Here is a 21108-nt window from a genome sequence, read left to right as displayed (position 1 = left end):
TTCCCAAAAGTAGTTTTCACATCAGTAAAGAATCGCTTCTTTTGCTAATGTGTCAACCCTTTCGGGATAACATTAGCGGCTAAAAAATTCGTAATGCCTGTAAACCAAGGTACTTCAAAATCAGATATAGCAAAAAATTGTTCTTCAAGAAACGAATCATTTATTTCAACTTCATCTAGCTCTTTGGTACTTGAATTTTCAAGCCTGGAAAGATGATCAGCTGTGAGATTTTCAACTCCTTTTTTATCCTGAACCTCCACGTCAAATTCCTGCAATAATAGAATCCATCGGATGAGTCGAGGTTTTGCATCAGTCTTAGTCAAAAGGTAGCGAAAAGTAGAATGGTCAGTGTAAATGACAACTCTAGACAATATCAGATATGGCCTAAATTTATCAAATGCAAAAACCACATCTAGCAGCTCTTTCTCCATGGTGGTGTTGTTTTTTTATGCGGTTGTCAAAGTTTTGCTGGCATAATAGATTTGTCGAAAATGCTTGTCTCTTCGCTATCCTAAAACTGCACCTACTGCAAAATCACTCGAATCGCACATTAGTTCGAAAGGTAAATTCCAATCAGGTGCGATTATAATTGGAGCATTAATCAATTTATCCTTTAAAGTATTAAATGCTTCTAAACGTTCCTGATCAAAATTAAAGGGCACATCTTTTCTAGTAATTTAGTCAAAGGCTTAGCTATTTTAGAAAAGTCTTTAATAAATATTCTATAAAACCCAGCATGTCCTAAAAAGCTTCTAATAGCCTTAACCAAACTAGGGGGAGGTAGTTTTTCATTGGTTTCAATTTTAGATTTATCAACTTCAATCCCTTTACTAGAAATTTTATGTCCTAACAGAACACCTTCTTGAACCATAAAGTGACATTTTTCCCAGTTAAGCACAAGGTTTGTTTCTTTACATCTTATTAAAACTTTTTCTAAATTTTTAAGGCAAAGATGGAAAGAGTTACCGAATACCGAGAAGTCATCCATAAATACCTCCATGATATCTTCGACGAGTTCGTAAAAAATGGCCATCATGTAGTGCTGAAAAGTAGCAGGAGCATTACATAATCCAAAAGGAATTTTATGATAAGCAAACGTGCCGTATGGACATGTAAATGTCATATTTTGTTGATCTTTAGGAGCTATTGGGATTTAAAAATAACCAGAGAGTCCGTCTAAAAAGCAGCAGTACATGTGCCCTGATAATCTTTCTAACATTTGCTCAATGAATGGCAGGGAAAAGTGATCTTTTCTCGTGGCATCATTTAGCTTTCTATAGTCAATGCAAACTCTTCAACTTGTGACTGTCCTTGTTGGGATTAATTCATTTCATTGGCTACAACAGTCATACCTCATTTCTTAGGAACAACCTGCACTGGACTTACCTAAGAACTGTCAGAAATAGGATAAATAATTCCAGCATCTAGGAGTTTAATTACCTTAGCTTTAACAACTTCTTTCATGTTGGGGTTCAGTCATCTTTGAGCTTGCAAACATGGCTTTAAAATTTTGTGGGTGCAAAAAGAAGGGCTGATCCCTTTAATGTCAAAAATTTTCCAAGCTATGGCTCTTTTATGCTCTCTTAATACTTGGAGTAATTCCTCTTTCTCCTTGGGTTGCAAGTTAAAAGCAATAATCACTGGTAATGTATAATTATTTCCAAGGAATGCGTATTCCAAGTGATTTGGCAATTGTTTAAGTTCCAGTTTAGGAGGTTCTTCAATAGAGGGTTTTTGCTTAAGTTCATCGTTTACCTTAATACCCTCATATTCTGCTTGTCTTGGGAAGGGTTCATTAGAATTTAGTTCAGTTTTTATCTTACCTATCTCAGAATCATCATCATCCACCTCCTCTCCTTGGGCAAGACATAGTTCCAACATGTCTTTATGTACGATTTCCTGAAAAGAATCTTGAGTAGCATGATCAATAGAGTCAATAAAATAACATGAGTCATCCTATGCCTTAGAAAATCTCATGGCATCATAAATTTTAAAAATAATCTCTTTGTCACCTACTTTGAGTACCAATTTACCATCACCCACATCAATAACAGCCCTAGTAGTGGCTAAAAATAGACGACCTAAAATTAGAGGTACTTTAACATCTTCATCCATGTCAAGCACAAAAAAATCAACAGGGAATATAAATTTATCTACTTTTACAAGTGCGTCCTCTATAATATCCCTAGGGTATTTAACAGATCTATCAGCTAGTTGAATATTTATCCTAGTGGGTTTAGGTTCCCCAAGTCCTAGTTATTTAAACATTTTATATGCCATCAAATCAATGCTAGTACCTTATCAACATACAAACTACCAATTAAGCAGGGAATAGTAAAACTTCCTGGATCTTTAAGTTTGGTTGGCAGTTTATTTTGGAGTGTGGCTGAGCACTCCTCGTTAAGTTCCACTGTAGATAAGTCTTCAAAATTCCTTTTATTTGTTAGAAGCTCCTTTCAAAATTTTGCATATGTATGCATCTGCGATATAGCTTCAACAAAAGATAAGTTAATATGCAGTTGTTTAAAAAGTTCAAGAAATTTATTGAATTGTGCATCCATGCGGTCTTTCTTCAACTTTGTTGGATATGGGACTGGTGGTTTATATTCCTTTGGCATTGGATTGTCGTTGTTTTCGGGTTTTACCTCCTCTCCTTCATTTCTGTCAGCTTCTTGTGGTGGCTTTTTTTCAGATTCAGCTAACACTTTCCCACTTCTAAGTGTAACTGCTTTCACATGCTCTTTTGGATTGGGTTCGGTATTACTAGGTAGGCTTCCTGGTGGTCTCTCTGAAATCATCTTAGCCAGCTGTCCAATTTGATTCTTGAGCCCTTGGATCGATGCTTGCTGATTTTTAAGTGCAGTTTCAGTGTTCTAAAAATGGGTTTCCGCTACTGAAATAAATTTGGTCATCATCTCCTCAAGGTTCGACTTTTTCTCTTGCTGGTAAGGTTGTTGTTGGAAGCCTGAAGGGGGTGGTGGTCTCTGATTCCCTTGACCTCCCCATGAGAAATTTGGGTGGTTCCTCCAACCTGCGTTGTAAGTGTTACTATAAGGATTATTTTGAGGTCGAGGATTATTACCCATATAATTCATTTGTTCGTTTTCCATGTTATGGCCATAGGGTGGGTATTTTGAATTGCTTGTTCCACCTCCACTTGCATCGCACTGCATTACTGGATGAACCTGTGAAGAACCAAGTAAACCATCAATTTTTCTATTAAAAAATTCTACCTGATTAGAGAGCATAGTAACTGAATTGAAGTTAAAAACGCTGACCGCTTTCGTTGGCTTTGTCCTCATGACTTGCCACTGATAATTATTCAGTGACATCTCTTCTATAAATTCATAAGCCTCTTAAGGTGTCTTATTATTAATAGTCCCACCAGCAGCTGCGTCAATCATCTGTCTAGTCGAAGGATTCAGGCTGTTGTGAAAAATTTGAACCTGTAGCCAAAGTGGTAGCCCATAGTGAGGGCACCTTCTCAATAGATCCTTGTATCTCTCCCATGCATCGTAGAGTGTTTCTAAATCCATCCGTACAAAAGAAGAAATATCATTCCGTAATTTAGCTGTTTTAGTAGGAGAAAAATATTTAAGCAAAAACTTTTTGGCCATTTGTTCCCAAGTGGTGATTGATCATTGTGGTAATAAGTTCAACCACTGTTTAGCCTTATTCTTCAATGAAAAGGGAAATAACCGAAGGTGAATGGCATCATCAGAAACGCCATTGATCTTGATGGTGTCGTAGAATTCAACAAAGTTTGCTAAATGAGTGTTTGGATCCTCGTCATGCAAACCATCAAACTGAACAAACTGTTGTATCATTTGAATCATGTTAGGTTTCAGTTCAAAATTATTTGCAGCAATAGCAGGTCTAACTATACTCGATTCAGCTCCTATTAAACTAGGTTTAGCATAATCATACATAGTACGAGGAGCAGGATCTTGATTTACTGGGTTCGCAACAGCCACAGGAGGTAGCAGATTATTATGATTATCAGCCATCTTCTCTATTGTGGTTTGAATATCGTCCTCTTGCCCTTCCTCTATGTATCGTAGGTTTCACCTTATCTCTCTTTGGTTTCTGCGAGCTGTGCTTTCGATCTCATTATAAAAAAGTAGAGGTCCTGACAGGTTTTTTCTAGTCATAAACTATAAAAACCTGCCAAAAGTAAATAAAAGAAAATTTAGTGATATAAACAAAATTAAAATAAAAATTAAATTTCAATAAAATAAATGGTCAAAGTAATAAAAATTAAGAGTTCCTAATATCTTAGTTCCTCGGCAACGACGCCAAAAACTTGATGTGCGTGATAAGTTTTATATTTATGATTGATCGTGCTTGAAAACTAACTATTATCACGATAAAGGCAAGCGCATCTAACGAACAGTAGTATAGCTTATAGCAAGACCGGAATGTCAATCCCACAAGAACTAAAAATATTAGTATTAACCTTCTTTTTATTGTCTAGCCTAAAAATAAGAGGGTTTGCTTTATCTAAACTAATTAACTAAACTAAGAATGCACAAGAAGTAAATTGGGGAAATACTTTTGGGAAAACTGATTGATTTAGACAATACCCAAGGAAGAATCCACCTAGACTTCACTTGTTATTTGACTCTGAACTAGACGATTTATTCAGTTGACTCGATCCGTGGATATACTTAATTTATATTATTATCTCTCTCGAGACTAACAACGTCTAACCCTAGGTTGATTAATTGAAATATCTTTCTAATTAAAACCCCTAGTGTTGCATTAACTCGATCTATGGATTCCCTTATTAGGTTTGACCCTAATTCAACAGATTTATGTCGCCGTATGCCTAGGGGTGCAATCAACTCCGCTTAATTATGCTGGATCTACTTTTAGACAGGGACTTTTGCTCCTTTGAATAAGCACATCAATACTTTAATCAATATCCTGGAATATTAAAGCAAGAATTAAGAACACATAATTGAGAACAAATCAAGTATTTATCATATAATTCAGAAAATAGTAACAAGATCCGTCTTAGGTTTCATCCCCCTTAGGTATTTAGGGGATTTAGTTCATATGTGTAAAAGAAAACATCTCAGAAAAATAATAATAACAAAATATAAAGAAACCCAAAAACCCTTGAAGGAAATTGAAGGGAGATCTTCATTCTTAAAGGAGAATCCAGCTTTTGGGATGGATCAATCGGCTTTCTATGAGTAATTCCTTGCCTCCTACTCCGTGTGTTTTCTCTAGTCCTCTTCTAGGGTGTTTCTATATGCTTTAGAATGCTTCAAAACCCTCAAAAGTGGCCTTTTTCGAGTAGAACTAGACTTGGGCTCGACAGGGACACGGCCGTGTGCTACACCCGTGTGAGGAAGTCCAGGCCGTGTTGATTTCCCACGTTGACCCATTTTCTCTGTTTTTGGCCCGTTTCTCGCTCTTTTTACTCTCCTATACTCACCTAAGTATAAAACATGAAATTAAAGGATTGGAAGCATCAAATTCCACAAATCTAATGATAATTCATCCAAAAATGTGCTAAGCATGGGTTAAAAATATGTATAAATTACGACTTTTCAATTTACAAGTCAGATATGGTTTTAAAAAGATTTTTTGGAATTAGTAATTTATGTTTGATAATGATTTATTAGGTTTGAAGGATAAAATTCAAGGTCAAGTGGTTTTAGAAAATAAGGTATCGAGACCTCATTTCTATAAACCGAGCAGTAATTTTTTTTTATAAATATTTATGGTGTGTCAATAAGATGGTATTAAAGTTTTGTTGAAAAATTTTAACGTTTCGATAGTTAATTAGTTAAAAAGGACTAAATTAAAAATAGTGCAAAACTTACTAATTATAATAATTGAGTGATTAAATGGCATGATTAATAAATAAAGAAAGACTTAGGTGGTAAATATTCCTAAACTAATATAGTTGGACTGTAACTTGAATGGAAATGATAAAATAATATAAAATCAATGGCAATTTTGTAATTAAATGGAAATTAACATAAATTAAAGTGAAAGTAAAACATTTTTATTTCATTTCTTCTCCAACGCTCCATAGCCATGGGGAGGTTCCTATTTTTCGCTTTATTCCTTTACATTTAAGTTTAATTTAGTCCCATTTTCAATAATGTTTATATTTTTGAGATCGTTATAACTAGGTCTAGCTAACTTATATATTTGATTTTGAAACTGTTAAATATTTTGAAAGTTGCCATTGATGAACCTTGTGATTTTTATATTAAATGATGAATTTAAGATATTAATTATTATTTAAAAGTATTTTATTAAGTGATTTTTGATGAATTTTTCTATTGTGGACTAAATTATTGAAATAATATTAATACAAGGGTTTGTTGTGAAATTATTGCAAAAATGAGTTGTATTGAATGCCATGAATATTTGGCTAGCTTGGATTTGTATAAAAATGGTTAATTTGCATGTTTTAGGCTTAGGGACTAAATTGAATAAAAGTAAAATTTTAGGGTAATTTTTTAAAAATGTAAAAAATGACCAAATTGAATGAAATGAATTATTTTATTGTCTAAATTAATATATTGAATGAAATTATTAATTTAGATCAAGGTCGGGTGGAAAATCGAAGAAAATAGAAAATTATCAAAATGCCCCTGTACTTTGACATTTTTGCAATTTAACTAGGTAAGTTTGTATGGTTAAAATTTTATATTTTATATATTAACTTGATGATTGGTATTATGATTTTATTTATATGTATTGTTGAAAGTAAAATATGGTTAAAATCATGAATTTGTATTGAACGCTCAAAACAAATGGAACGCGGGATTGAGTAAAATCGTTCTGTGACGAAAGATGACAAATGATGAATTGACGGTAAATTACCCAAGTAAACCGAGGTTCAACATTTGTTTCGAACTTTCATGTTCATTTTCCGTTTAGCTCTCATGAGCTTCTGTTCAACTCATTTGAGTTTCCGTTTAGCTTTTTTGAGCTTTTGGTCAACTCTTATGGGTTTCCATTCAGCTCTTATGAGCTTCTGTTCAACCCTTATGGGTTTCTGTTTAGCACTTATGTGCTTCTGTTCAGCCTTCAGGCTTCTGAAAACGATGTATTCTTATCCATAAGTCATTCTTCGATATGAGAAAACCTCGGTAATGTGATCTATTTATGGAATTTGAAAGATATATATTTATTTGGTATCGACTCGAAAATGGATGATATGTGTACATGAAGAAACAGTAAGAGATTGACTTACATCATGATATGTATATATATATATATGAATATGTTTGATATGTTGATACATAGAAATTATGTAAGTTGAGATGAGTAATAAACTCAAGTGTGACATGTTGAGATAATAAGGATATTGATGTTGAATTTATATGAAATATGTTCAAGTACGCTAACAAGTGTTGTTGTTAATGCTTAGGCAAGTTCCAAGCTATTGATTGAATGATAATATATTTAGTTATAAGATACATTGAAAAGGTAAGTGGTCAAATGAAAATATACTTGTGCTCATGAAGGAGTGGTAAATTTTAAGTTATGCAATTTCTTGAAATAGCTTATCATGTGATTAATTTGAAAAGGGCTATGTTTAAATGCACTAGCTTGTGGCTATAGTGATATGATATGTTTATGATTTGTGTGTTGTGCACATGGAATGAGTGTGAAAAGTAAAGAAATACAAATGAGAATAAAGAAATTTGGAAGAGTATAAAGTTGTTAGAAACTCTACTATATTAGGGATAATATGTATAAGTAAGGCTATGGATTTATTCACCTTGTGAGTTGATGAATATAGCTTCATGTGTATTGTAGTATCAATATTGGATTATTTGTGATACGAATAAATTTCATAATGATATAGATTGATATGGTTAAGGTTTATACAAGCTTACTAAGCATTCATTACTTACGTATTTGTTTTCCTTTCCTTTTCAGAATATCGGAAGCTCAATCGGTTGGAAGTTTGTCGGAGATTTATCACACTATGCATCAGTTCTATCAATACTTTCAGATTTTTTTTTTTGGTTATAATGGCATGTATATGTATTCTGATTAATGTTGGCCTATATGAGTTTTGTTAATATTAGCCACTTATTTGGCTTGTGTTTTGGCACATTTTGGTTTGGTACATATTTATCTTATATGTTTGATGTGTTTATTGTACATATGTTTTGGGATGCAATAAATTAATCTTGAATCGGTACCTTGATATATAAAATATATTTAATTAAATATGTTAGTATTTGAAATATATTTTGGTATCAAATGGTAAGATTTGGTAGGTAAGTGATTAAGTTAGAAATCATGCAAATTAGCTTGGTAAATCTTAGGTACAAATATGCATATAAGTTAGTTATACATAAAAACATATTGAATACATGAATATACCAATACTTGTTATAATCTATCTTTTGAGATGCCTAAAGTCATATTGATTATAAGTAACGATATTATATGTTTAAAACTTGATCTTGGCTTGATTTGAATGCCTCGTTATAACTTATTGTAATGTAAAAAAAAATGTTGAGTTAGGTTGATGACTGATTGGCTGAGAAATGTGGCTTGGAAAATAACCTATTTTTGTCCACATGGGTAGTGATACGGGCATGTGTCTCAGCTATGTGTGACACACGGCTAGGTGACATGGCTGTGTGTCCCTGGATCTTTTAAGAATGTAAGTCAGTATACTCACAGGGTACGGATACGGCTGAGACACGGTCGTGTGTCCCTATTTTGAATGCGCACACGGCCTGAGACACGGGCATGTCTCCTGACCGTGTGAGTCATATGGCCTGAGACACGGGCGTGTCTCCTAACCGTGTGAGTTACATGGCCTGAGACACGGGCGTGTCTCCTGACCGTGTGAGTCACATGGCCTGGCCACACGGCCGTGTGACCTCTACAGTGTTGAAAATATTAAATGTTTCCAATTTTTTTCGAGTTTCTGATTTAGTCCCGATTTGTTTCTAATGAGTATTTTGAGCCTCGAGGGCTCGTATAAGAGTCAATATGTATGGTTTTGATTGGTTTTTAACATGAATGCTATATGCTATGAAATGTTTGCATTTTCTGTCTGCTTGATTTATAAACTCCGGTAATGCTCCGTAACCCTGTTCCGACGACGGATTCGGGTTAGGGGTGTTATAAATACCTCGTGGATGACCAACTTATTTATTAGAGATGAAAAATTCAACCAACACAATCTATTATTTTATAATTTTCTTAAACTATTTTTAAAATTTTAAAAACAAATCCCTCATGCAGTCTACATGAACCCATAATAACTATCTCATGATCTAACTTGATTTGTCGTATCGTGTCATGAGCCATAACTCAGAATTATCTTATTTAAGTACACACAAATTCCTCAACATTTTGTTACCTTTACGTGCACCTCAACATATCAAATCTAATACATAACACACAAATAAGTGTATAGTGAAAAAAAATATATGCCCATTGATTTAGTAAATGAATTAGAATCATCATTATTAAAGAATCCATAGATTGCCAACAATTTCTTAATCTAGTGGTAAGAATAATATGTTTAGGCATGAGAATTTGAGTCTAATCTCAAGCAATCTCATTTCTCTCTCAAACTCGTAAATATTTAAAAATAATAATTTTAAATTATGTTGTAACAATATAGTCTATCAAGTCGAATCAAATCACGACAATCTATGAATCTGTTAACACCATCAATGTAATCAAAGCTATTATTGAATTGATATTTTATTTTAGATTGTAATCTTTTATACCAATACCTAGCCAAAATTAATTAAATTTATATCGTTTTATCAATATTTAGGATGTTTGAGTTAGATAATTAATTTAAGAGTTATTTTCATATTAATTACTTGTATTTTCAATTTGTAAATAGGTATTTCATTCACCCTTTTATTAACTGATGGATGAAATCTATTTTTATTCGTGAGTGTCGAGTGTTTGAGAAATTTAACTTTTGTTTTGTTTAAAATTTGTTTCTTTTTAAGCTTTTTAAAGTTTGCAACGTTTTCCACTTTCAAAATCCAATTATTGTTCTTTTTAAAAGTACTTGTGTAGAGAATTCATCATATGATGATTCGCATTTTCGAGAACAAGAGTTCCATAAAACACTTCTGTCCATTTAATTTTCTATTTTATCTGTTATATCAAATATTTAATTTGCCAGAGTTACGTCTCCAACCCAAGCTATAGTTTATTGAGATAACTTATACATTTGTTGTAATAGCTCGATTTTTAGTGGTGTCGGAAATAGTAGTTTAAGACCACCAAATTTGACGAGTAAGCTCGTAAATTTAATATTTAGTATTTACGAGTCAAATGTGGTTTTAGAAAGATTTTTGAATTAGTAATTTGTGTTTTATAAAGATTTATTAGGTCAAGTGGTTTAGAAAATGAGGTATCAAGACCTCGATTCTAGAAACTGAGCCAAATATTTATGGAGTGTCATTAAAGTAGTGTTAAAGTTTCGTTAGAAAATTTTAACGATTTGATAGTTAAATAATTCAAAAGGACTAATTTGAAAAATGTGCAAAACTTACTAATTAAAAGAAATAATGATTAAATGACTTAAATGATAAATATGGAGGACTTAAAGAGTAAATTAACCTAAAGGAGATGGCTGAGGCGGCATAAGCAAAGAAAAATAATAAAATTATATGATTTAAGGGCAAAATTGGAAATAAAATAAAATTAAAATAGCCAAAATGGGATTTTAATAGTTTTTAGACCATTTCTTCTCAAATTTTCAGTCCAAAAACACCATTGAAAAGCTCTTAAGGCTGGTTTCATATTTTAGCTTCATGTGAGTTTAATTGTTGCCTTTTCTTGTAATTTTTGTATTTTTAAGACTTTTACAATTAGGTCCAACTAGCTATTACCTTAGTTTTTGATTTTATTGAGAATTTTGAAAATTACCATTAATGAATACTGGATGTTTTTGATGAAATAACATGGATTTAGAGCTTTAATTTTGTTGTATGATGATTTTGTAATGTGATTTTGTTAGATATTAATTTTAGGACCAAATTGTGAAAAGGTTAAATATTAGGGCTTGGTATTAAATTTCTAATTATCAAGGGCTTTATGATAGCCTATAATATTTATATAAATTATTAATTGAGAAAAATTAGTTCATTTGATAGACTAACTAGTTAAGGGACTAAATTGTAAAAGTTATAAATGTTAGGATAATTGTGTAAATTTGAAAAATTAAGGGGTATTAATCGTGAAGTGAATTTGGACTGAAATATATGCTAATGAATGAGTAATTTTATATTTTAGATCAAGCCATAAAAGTAACATGTTTTTAATCCCATTCTTGATGCGTTTTTAGATGATTTATTATGTAAATTAGTGAATTTGACGCTCCTAGTCCTTTAAATTCATGTTTTTATACTTAGGTGAGCATAAGGGAACAAAAGGAGCGAAAAACAAGCCAAAATCGGGCAAAAAGAGCTATTTTCAGGATCCACACGGCATGGGCATTTCCACACTGGTTGGCCACATGCCCGTGTGCCAGCCAATGTCGATTTCACACCTTGTTTCCCAAACACGCCAAAAAACTCAAATTTTAGGTTTTCTATGCTTTCTAAAGTCTATAAATACATAGTAAAAGAGGACCTAAGAGAGGACGCAGAGAAGAACGAAGAAAAGAGTCGAAGAATGCCATTAGATTCATTTCAGAAGCGGATCTCCTTCAAGATTGAAGATCTCCATTCAATTTCTTTAGAAGTTTTATTGGGTTTCTTTATGTCTTGTTGTTTTCCTATCTTTGAGATTATGTTTCCAGATTATAAACTAAAATTCCTTAGATACCTAGGGAAGATGAAACCTATATGAATCTTATTATTTGATTTTTGAATTACATGATAAATATTTGATTCTTGTTCTCAATTATGTATGCTTATTTCATGTTTTAATATTTTTAGGATATTAATTCATGCCTAATATGCTTATTTCAATGGAGCAAAAGTCCTTGTTTAAGAGTAGATCTAGCATAATTGAGTGGAGTTGCATGCAATCCTAGAAATAGGACGACATAAATCTACCAGATTAAAGTCAAATCTAATAGGGGAATGTAACAACCCATTTTCAGTTAAATCAAAACAGTGGTTTTGAGACTAAAAATATGAGCCGAAAAGAAAATTTATTTTAATATTATTGCATAATCTGTATTATGATAGAAATATTATATGAAAATTCTGGTAAGAAAATTTTATCGATTATGTGTTTAATAATGGAAAGGATGAAATTGCATAGAATGCAAAAGTTAAATTCTAGTAGGTAGAAGGATCAAATAGCTATGGAATTCAAAACTTGAGGTCCTTATATGGTAATTAGACAATTAAAGAAAAGTTAGTAGATATTTTTGGTGATTCATCCATGGAAAAACTAGAAAAGGCTAAGGACTAAATTGGAAACTGAAATAATTAAAAGATGATAATAGAAATATCATCTTATTTTATATCATCTTCCCTAAATTAAGACATGGAAACCCTAGGAAAGAGAAAATTCTTCAAGCAAGCTTAATTGGTTCAATTGGGTAAGTATTCTTGTCTTGTTTTTAGTAATTTTTATATTTTTGAGATCGAGATAGTCTAATCTATCTCTTTTGGGGATTAATTTGAAAAGTTATCAAAGAAACAAATTTCTGCCATGGATGAATATGCTGAAAATTTGAAATTTATGGTAGAAAATGAAAGGTTGTTGATAGATAAACAACTTTTACAAAGGGAATTTTGATGAAAATATTATTTAGGGATTAAATTGTAAATATGTAAAAGTTATGGAAATTTTTGAATTTTGTGAAATGCATGTGCTGTAAAATTTATATGAAAATTTTGGTTAGGCTTGGAATAAGGATTAAATTGCATTAATTTCATTTTCCGAGCCTAGGGATGAAATTGTCATTTATGAAAATATAGGGGCAAAATAGTAATTTTTCCTAGGATGTAAATTGAATCCAATTGAATATGAAATATGATAAATTGATGATTAAATTCATTTATATAGATCTGAACAACTCAAATTCGAAGCTAGATCGAAGAAAAGAAAAAGTTTCGGATTAGTAGATTTTTATATACAAACAAGTGTTGAGGTAAGTTGAGTTTATTTATATGCTTGTATTGAATGTGCTATGTGATTTTATGAATTATAAATGTTTAAAATATGAAATAAATTATATGCCTAATATAGCCTGAATAAATGTCAAGTTCCGTTTGAATAATGAAATTCGATGGATATATGTAATTTCCCATATTGGATGTGATCCTGCATATGTTGCAGACAGGATTTAGCTCAGATGAGTAAACCTGATAAAGCCCTCTCGGGCATCCTGATAAATAGTTCTTGCGAGTAACTTGATCGGTAGTAATTTTGCATGTGTTGCACACTACTGCAACTTTGTGTGACTGTCCTATTACATGTTTCGATCAGTTGTGATCCAACATATAATGCGGACACAAACGCAACTCTTTGTAAGTGTCCTGATATAAGCTCTTATGGGCTTCCTGATATGGCTCGCTTGAACTTCCTATTACCTTATCCGATTCTCCCTGATATTAACTCTTCGGAGTTATCTGTTAAGCTCTATAAGCTCACTGATTAAAACTCTTATGGGTTTTCTGAGTAGCCCGGATAAGTGTCCTATTACATAGCTCAACTGGGCATCCTGAAATGTGGCTCGAGAGTGTGCTTCCTGATTAAGTACCCTAATGGGTACCCTTGATTATGACTTGACGGTTTACATTTTTGTACACCTTGTGTGTACTACCTGAGTATCCATCGAAATTTCAATGATTTAACTGATAAATTTCTGAAATGAGAAACTATGAGATTGAATGAGTTATAATTTGAATGTTCCCAAAATATATGGAAGTTGTAACATGATGAGCTCATCTATGCTTACTTGATGTGTATGTGAATAATGTGACTAACTTGCTTATTTGAGTGTATGTGATTAGGTAAATTTGTTAATTTGTTTGGAAGCATGATATTGTTATGCTTATTTAAAAGAGTATGATTGGTAAGTTTAATTCCTGTTATACGAACTTACTAAGCATAAAATGCTTACTAGGTTTTATTTTCTCTGTTTTATAGTGTTCGAAAGCTCGCGGAGGTTGGAGATCGGTCAGAGCATCATCACACTATCCACTAGCTCGTTTTGGTATAAAAAGTAAACTTATTTTGGTATGATGACATGTATAGGTTAACTTGACCAAATGATGGCTTGTAAATGGATGTTTGTAATCTAGCAATTGGTATGGCTAGTAATGTTTGATTTGGTATATTACTACAAAGTTATATCATGTTAAAATATATAAGTGTATGGTATGGTTAGATTAAATTAAGGCAAACTATATGCCTTAACAAAAAGGTAAGTTTAGCTATATGAATATAGGTGATGTTATGTTATACATGTTAATGATATTTGCTTGGTTTTGTAACGCCCCAAAATTTAAATTTTTATTTTTGCGAATGTGTGACACAATTGAGTATCTGCTTCAGTGGTTAAATGTTCTGGGTGTGCATGTGAGGTCCCAAGTTCAAGCCATGACTTGGACAAATTTTAGTATTTTTATGAATAGGCTTTTATTTAATTGTTGATAAACTTATATTAGAATGGGTCTGCTGGTCTGGTGGTTAAGCGAAATTGTTGATAAATTTGTATAACATGGTAATTAACTTACCGCTTCTCTATATTCAACATAATTATGCAAAGCATAATTATTCGAATTGATCATTAGCCCAAATACCTATTTTTATCACATTGTTAGTCATATAATTCATATAAATATCAAAAAACATGTATGAGCTCAACTTTCATTAAATTTCACATTTGCATATACTTTTACACATCATTTATTCGCATAACTTATAACAATCATATCTATGTATTTTAAATACGCTTTCATAACAATTTGTCTTGATTTCAGACTATCTCACATTAGAGCTTTACTCATCAAATCATTTGAAATAGTATCTTTATACAAATAGTACACTTAAGTTGCACAATTCTATAATTATGAACGAACACATTTATAAAAAAATATTCCATGTTCATATATCATAGTCTCATGTCTCTATATATCAAATATATAACCATCATTTTCTTGTGTTTCTGATAAATACATATAACCATACATAAGCATGTCATTCACTATTTCTTCCTATTTATCACAATTTCAAATGACAGATTCATGTGAACGAGCTCAATAATAACCATGAAAATACTTACCACATTCTTTCACACATATTCCACTTATAACATTTTTTTTATATGTAGCTTGACATTTATTAGGCAATATCAAATATTCAAATTATTCTTTAACATATATAATATTTAATTCAAACATGAATTTATGACATTTAACATTTACCAAATATAATCGAGCATGTGATCAATTCATGCATAAGTCACTCACATATTTTCCTCCTCCTCCTCTCCATTCCACATCCTTAATGTATATAACACACTTGTAAGTAACATTATCTATAATTTTTACTATTTACTTGTATGAATATTCAAACTGTCCATCTGTATCATAGTCACTAAATTATTTTTATCTTGAGCTACAGAACTCCGAATTAAGATCTGTAATTTTATCTAAAACTAGGCTCACATATCTTCTTACCATAAAATTTTTATAATTTTTGGTTTAACCAATAAGTACAGTTTATTCTTTAAAGTCACCCATGTTCTGTTGTCTGACAGTTCCGACCCTTCCTCACTAAAAATTAATTATCTCCTTATACGAGGCTCAGATAATGTTCCCATTTATTTCTCTTGAAAATAGACTCATTCAAGATTATAAAAATATAAATTTAAGCCTCAAATTATTTTTCCTCAATTTTTTATGATTTTCCAAAGTCAGAATAGGGGAACCCGAAATTATTCTAACCTTGTCTCATAAAATTTATTATATCTCATGATTTACAATTCCATTGCTTACATAGTTTCTTCTATAAGAAACTAGACTCAATAAGATTTAATTTAACATTTTATTCATTCTCTAATTCGATTTCTAAAATTTTTGGTGATTTTTCAAAGTTAGACTACTGCTGCTGTCCAAAACAGTTTTAATGTAAAATGTTGATTTCCATTTTACCCCAAATTTCACAGTTGATACAATTCAGTCTTACGCAATTAACCCCTCAATTGAGCTAATTTTTCTCAATTAATACTTTAGTCTATCATTTTAAACTACTTCATAACGCTTGAAAATCAGAACTTTAGCACTAGACCTTAATTCCAAACTCTTTCATAATTAGGTCATAAAATCAATTTCCATCAATTTTACTTGATAAAATCATCATACATTAAAATTAAAACTTCAATTCTATATTTATTCATCATAGCTTCTAGCACTCATCCATAGAAACTTTAAAAATTAGCCATGAAATAAAAAACTAATGACATAGTAAGTTAGACCCAATTATAAAAGTCCAAAATCTTAGAAATTTCAAGGAGAAAGCAAGAATTAAACTTACATGAAGCTAAAGTATGAAAACCAGCTTGAACCCTCTTCCATGGCTGTTTTTCAGCTGATGAAAAATGAAGAGAAATGAAGAAAATTCTAGATATTCCATTCTAGTCCCCTTTTTATTTAGTAATTTTTGTTATTTTCCTATTTTGCCCTTATTTCCTCAATTTTCTTGATTTTTCTCTGCTTGTGCCGCCCAAAGTATCTCCTTTAGGCTTATTTACACTTTAGGTCCTTTCTCATTTGACAATTGGCTATTTATCCTTCTAGCAACTTTTACACCTTTTTCAATTTAGTCCTTTTTATTTAATAAATCACCCAAACGTCGAAATTTTCTAACGAAATTTTAATACTACCTTATTGACACTCCGTAAATATTTATAAAAATATTTATGGCTCATTTTATAACATCGAGATCTTGATACTTTTTTTTCTTAATTTCTTATCCAAATAAATCTTTATAAAGCACAATTTACTATTTCAAAAATCTTTTAAAAGCTACATTTGGCTCATAAATATTAAATAATATAATATACGAGTTCATTTTTTAGATTTGGTGGTCTCGAACCACTATTTTTGACATCACTAAAATTTGAGCTATTACATCTTGTGTTCGAATCCCTGCGTGAGCAAGGGAGATTATTTTTGCTCGGTTTGGTGGCTGAGAGTTTGAGTTGTATTAAGAATCTGAGTAGTGGAAGTTTGATGGAGAGAATTTTGGAGTGAATTAAGCGATTTTGGGGTTATCGGGATTCTTATCGAATTATTCTGTTCATATATTTTTTTCTTTTTTTTCTTTTCCCCAAAAATAAAATTTTTGGTTTTCTCTTCTCCTCTTCTCTCTTTTTGTTGTCGTTTTCCCTTTCTATTGTTTTTCCTTACTGCTAAAATTCTTGTGCTCTCCCATTCGTTTTCTCTTCAACTTCTTTCCATTCGGTCTCGTGTCGTTTCACGATTAACTACGATCGTTCGGTAATTACTCATCTTTTTTACGTTTATTTCTCTCGAAAAAATCTGCTGATTTTTCCATTGGGATTTCCTCTCTCTTTTGCCGAAACCTACCCTTCCCTTCCTATTTCTTTCGATTTTGTTCCCATCTCAACTGCAATCGCACTTTTGTTCCTTATTTTGGCGTTTCATGGACAACTTCGGTAAGTGATTTTATGTGGTTTGTAGTTGATAATGTTAAGTTTCTGACTAGGGGTTATTATGATGTTTGGGCAGCATCATTTTGCTAGGATCGAGACTATTCTGGTACTACTTCGTAAGTAAATCGATTTGAAGCTTTGGGGGTAAGTTTCAATCGCTTAATAGTTGAGTAACCCGCTCAGGTTGGTTTTAATTCGTCGGTTAAGTGATTAACTGAGTAGTGTTTTGGTCAATTATAGGTTCAGGATTGCTTAAAGTTGCTTTTGCGTCAAAAAATACAAGTGTGTACCCAAAACGTAGAAAACGGGGTTTTGGCAAAAACTAAAAACCCACTGTTGATGCCACACGGGCGTGTGGTTGCCCTTGTGGTAGGCCGTGTGCGACCACACGACTGTGCAATCGACGAGGCCAGGCCATGAGTGTAAGACACGGCTATGTGAAGGCGAAGGCCAAATTAGGTCATCCGGGCCACACAGGCGTGTGGGCCCACACGAGTAGGCCACATGGGCGAGTGAGCCCATTTTCATTGAATTGATTGCTAAGGTTGTATGGATCGTCCAAGTTGACTGTGAACCTACTGTAGGGTCAGTAAGTATCACTTAGACCCCTAATTGTGTGAACTGACTGTTTGATTTATATATATTGAGCATGATGATAGTATACATGTATACTGAACTGGTTATATGTACTGATATCATGGGATAGTGTGTTGTGATTTGTATGTTGCATTGCATAGGTTTGGGTTGATTATATTTGGAGGAAGTGTACTGAAAGGCTTTTAAGCTTAATATACTGGTAGCTCAACTGCAAATTACTGTTTTGTGCCACATTCGATACTACCTAGAGTATAGGGATGGGTGAGTTGATTTAATCTCCATATGGAATATAGGGTTGGACGGAGATGGTGTGTAGAGGTTGGCTGGGTAGGACCTTGTTATTGAATACTGCATGACTGCTACTGATACTGTGATGGTCTAAGGCCCTAAAGCATACTGATACTGTGATGGGCTAAGCCCCTACTGCATATTTGTCACTGTATTGAGGTGGGTTAAGGCCCAAACTGTTACTGACACTGAAAGGAGCTTAGGCCCAAAACTGTATTTGACTGTGTACTGTGTCTACTATTGTTTGTTTTCTGTGGGATTACGCACTGAGTTTACGTAAACTCACCCTTCTCTGTTTAATGTGCACAGGTAATCCCTAGACCTAGACGCATTGGTGTGGCGGAGGACTCCACGATGGCCACAATTTTTGGACTTTACATTTTTTAATTTATGTTTTATGGTTTTATTATTATTGGGATGTAATTTGAGGACTCTTGGGACTTTTGCCTAAATTTTATTTTTATTTATTTTTTTGTGGAATTATAACTGCTAGTCGTAAGAAGATCAATTTTCAAAAAGCTAACGTATTTTCTAAACTCACGATTACTTAAACTGTTTTGTTTTAAAAACTTCTGCAACGAGAAACATTTTAAAGCAAATGTTTTAAATAAGTAAAACGTTCTCCTTTAGAACTAATAAGAGATAAAGATAGGTAATAACATGGAGATGATTTTATTGTAATAATTTAGTTTCGAACACACTATCATGTGACATCACCAGATTTGGCCATAACATCTAGGCCGAATTTGGGGTGTTAGAAGTTTGATGCTTGGAATTTGTTGATACATGTGTGTAAGTGTTTTGGTAGGTTGATGGAAAAGTTTGAGTGATAAATAAGGCTAGGAAATGACCTTATTTTGTCCATACGGGTAGACACATGGGTGTGTGTCTTGACCGTGTGTGAGACACGGCCTGGTACATAGGCATGTGGTTTGGTCGTGTGTCCCCTGCATCTTAAATTTGAGAATTAAAATGCTCAGAATTAGGTACACGGGCAGAGACACGGGCGTGTGTCTCAACCGTGTGTGATACAGGGTTTAGAACATGGGCGTGTGTCTTGGCCATTTGAACCCTGCACTTAATTTTTGAAAATTAAATTGGCACAGATCAGAGAGTTACACAGGGTCGGACCCAACCTGTGACACGGGCGTGTCCTATGGTCACACGGGCATATGCTTTGATCACACGGGCGTGTGTGTCGTGCATATGAGAAAAATTTTTAAATTTTGCGAAAGATTCTCTGATATCCCGATTTAGTCCTGACTAGTTTCTAATGTTTAAATTGGACTTCGAGGGTCCATTCAAGGGACAATATGATTAATTTTGGATATGAATAGCAAATGACAACAATTATCTATAATTGTTCTGTAATATCTGGTAATGCTCCGTAACCCTTTCGGCGATGGATATAGGTTAGGGGTGTTACAGGGAATCCATAGATTAAGATAATGCGACAATAGGGGTTTTAATTAGAAAGAAATTTCAATTAATCAACCTAGAATCAATTGTTTTTACTCTCAAAAGAGATATTAACATAATTTAGGGATTTCTACATATCAAGGCGCAAGTGAATAAATCGTTTAATTCAGATTCAGAATAATAAGTGAAGTCTAGGTGGATTCTTTCCTGGTATTGTCTATCTCATTGGTTTTATTCGATTACTTTTCCTAATTCATTTTCTGTTGCGTTCTTAGTAATTAGTTTAGTTAATTTTAGATTAAAAACAATTCCTCCAATTTATTAGCTAGATAATAGAAAAATAGTAAGTACTAGTACTTTTAGTTCTCATGGATATGATATTCCCGACTCACCATAGCTATACTATTATTCGATAGGTACGCTTGCCTTTGTCGTAATTTTAGTTAGTTTAGTGACCATCAAGTTTTTGGCGCTATTGCCAGGGACTAAAATATTAGGAACACTCGATTTTTATTAATTTAGCCATTTTTATTTTTATTGTATTTTATTTTTGTTTTTAGTTTAATTTTTATTTTCTAATTTTTCTTTTGTTTGCTTCTAGCAGGTTCTTTTAGTTTATAGCTAGAAGAAACCCATTGGGACCTTTAGTATTTGATAGCGAAATTGAAAACACAACTCATAGAAACCATAGAGAAGCAAAGAAAAGTCGACAGAATATAGTGGAAAAGTAAGAGGACATTATTGCTATTATTGAAGAGATGGTTGATAATCAGAATAATCAGCTACCTCCTGTGGTTGCTGCAAATCCTATAAATTCAAATCCTGCTCCTATGTACGATTATGCCAAGCCCACTCTAACTGGGGCTGAATCGAGTATTGTGAGACCCACTATTGCAGCAAATAACTTTGAAATGAAGTCAAACACTATTCAGATGATCCAACAGTTTGTTCAGTTTGATGGTTTGCAAGATGAAAATCCAAATACTCATTTGGCTAATTTTTTGGAATTTTGCGACACTTTCAAGATTAATGGCGTTTCTGGCGATGCCATTCGGCTATGGTTGTTTCCCTTCTTATTGATGAACAAAGCTAAACAGTGGTTGAATTCCTTACCATGAGGTTCTATCACTACATGGGATCAAATGATTGAAAAATTCTTACTGAAGTATTTTCTACTAGCTAAGACAGCT

At 32.6% G+C, this 21108-nt stretch overlaps 1 non-coding gene across 1 annotated transcript; it reads left to right on the top strand.

Moving 5' to 3' along the window:
- Positions 1-3462: 3462 nt before the first annotated feature.
- On the top strand, positions 3463-3569 carry LOC128282624 (small nucleolar RNA R71). Its single transcript, XR_008272964.1, has one exon. It is a non-coding gene; the product is annotated as a small nucleolar RNA R71 (small nucleolar RNA).
- Positions 3570-21108: the final 17539 nt, after the last annotated feature.

Source organism: Gossypium arboreum, chromosome 1, assembly GCF_025698485.1.
Source record: "Gossypium arboreum isolate Shixiya-1 chromosome 1, ASM2569848v2, whole genome shotgun sequence".
Lineage (NCBI taxonomy): Eukaryota > Viridiplantae > Streptophyta > Magnoliopsida > Malvales > Malvaceae > Gossypium > Gossypium arboreum.
The sequence above is the reverse complement of the archived record's forward strand: the minus strand, read 5'-3'. Positions and strand labels throughout refer to the sequence as shown.